Here is a 1994-nt window from a genome sequence, read left to right on the forward strand (position 1 = left end):
AGGGGCAACAGCAGAAGATACAAGTATCCTTCGGCTGTTTCTGTGCAAATTTCACCTTCCAAAGATCTAACTTAGAGATCGAATTTTGCTCTGAAGTTTATGAGGAGTCTTCACATGCTTTATTTCACTTGTTCTGCTGCAGGGGGAATGCCCACAGCAAACAGGCAGCTTCAGACCACCAGAGTGCCATCACGGCCCCTTCAGTGCCTTATTTCTAAGCTAAGATTGGATATCTTTTGTGATGACAGGACATTTAGGCCAGAAATAAAAATTTAAAAATCCATAGCAGCCCTTGTTGGCTACTGGAGTAAGCTACACTACACTTAGAGAAGTAAAGGTTCTTTTTCTTCAGTGCCAGTCAAATTAAACAAACATGTGAGATTCATCTAACATTTATTTACCAAATCCCAATGAAATTTTAGGGACAAGTTTCTATGATCAAGATCGTTCCTATTTTGCAAATTATTTACCTACCAGACTGAACGTTTTGCTTTTTCTGGCATACTTCATATGTGCAAACCTACCTATGTACACACTACCAAAACTAATTTTCTTCCCCCTGAGAAAAGTTTACACAGATCCAGCCTCACGAATTCAATCTGCAAAAATCCTGTTGACTAGAATTAACAAATACCAGGACATGTGGCAACATCCCTTTATTTCATCTTTGGTTCATTCTTCTACTTAAAAACACAGATTTTACAGTTCTTGCTTTGCAGCAAAACTTTAGAACACATTTTATACATTAGCTACCTCAAAATACGAAATAATTTTTACAAGGTTTCAAAATGTAATTTATTACCTAAAATTATATCTTTTTAAAATCCTCTTAAAAAGACTACAAGTGCCTCTCATTTAGGGACTGCTCAGTCAACAAGACAGCTAATCACACTGTTTCAAATATTTTTGATCAAAACTTAATGAAAACTGACACTAGAAATATGTTCACAAATCTGAATTACACTCCCACAAATATTTCATACACTTATCTCTGGGCTTGATGACAAATCCAACATTTACTAATGCTGCAACTATGTTTCATATAGACTGTAGCAAGAAATAACAGGCTTTAAGTACTGCACTTCCTTTCTTATCAATCCATTTAGATTAGTGGAAATGAACCGATTGGACCTGAGCGTGAAGTTAGTAGGTGGCCATTGTGATATCCTTGCTCTAAGGGTAATCGCCCCAGTTGGTATTACAGTTAATCAACCTTTACTCCTTTTCACTTTGATCCTTCTTTAGTAGGTACGTCTCACCAGTATTGTTTAAGGAAAAATGAGTAACAGCAGGCACTCAGAACCAGGCGTCTCTCAGCATACTCAATTTTGTGAGAGGTCCCTGGAGGAATGATCTGTCTTTGCTGCATGTTCTCAGCTGTCTCGCTAGTAGTTACTGCCTGCTAGTTATATGGAAGTTCTCGGACTCAAAAAGCTTCTGAGCAGCCTTTGAAATTAGGACAGACTTTAGGAAATGCACTAAACTCTTTTTCAACCATCCTAATGACTGTTCAGATAAACAGTGTTTATTTTTGATATAAACCATGAGCAAATGCAGTTCCTTTGGATTTTTGTTCAATTTGCTATCACTAAAGTAACAATTTTGTTAATGCAGCACACCTATTCTATATTTCCATGAAAATAGAACCAAGATTTTAATTTTAGTAACTCCATTTAATAAAAGGAGTTTTGAGAAGTGTCTGTAATGCTGAAGTAGAAGCACAGCTGTTCCTTAGTACACCAAGCCCTAACCTTCAAGAACTTTTTGATTAATTATAACAGCTTTGCTATTACAACCAGACCACCACCTTCACCTGTCCATCACGCTGATGTCTGAGCTGCCCATCAACTACTTCTGTTTCCACACAACCAGTCACTAAATCCTGTCTTAAACACAGGCTGCAAACTGCAGTGATCTAAAAGCCAACAGACAACCAACCAAAGATATCTGGGCTGCAGGGACGGGGTGATCAACTCAGGGAAATAAATTTCAGC

General features: G+C 37.6%; 1 protein-coding gene across 1 annotated transcript in view; it reads right to left on the bottom strand.

Annotated features, from left to right (window-relative positions):
- The window catches only part of LRRC16A (leucine rich repeat containing 16A), a gene marked incomplete at its 5' end in the record, with an annotated part of 110808 nt that overhangs the window by 107884 nt on the left and 930 nt on the right, over positions 1-1994 (bottom strand). The window lies entirely within an intron of this gene.

Source organism: Merops nubicus, unplaced genomic scaffold (assembly GCF_000691845.1).
Source record: "Merops nubicus isolate BGI_N331 unplaced genomic scaffold, ASM69184v1 scaffold2459, whole genome shotgun sequence".
NCBI lineage: Eukaryota > Metazoa > Chordata > Aves > Coraciiformes > Meropidae > Merops > Merops nubicus.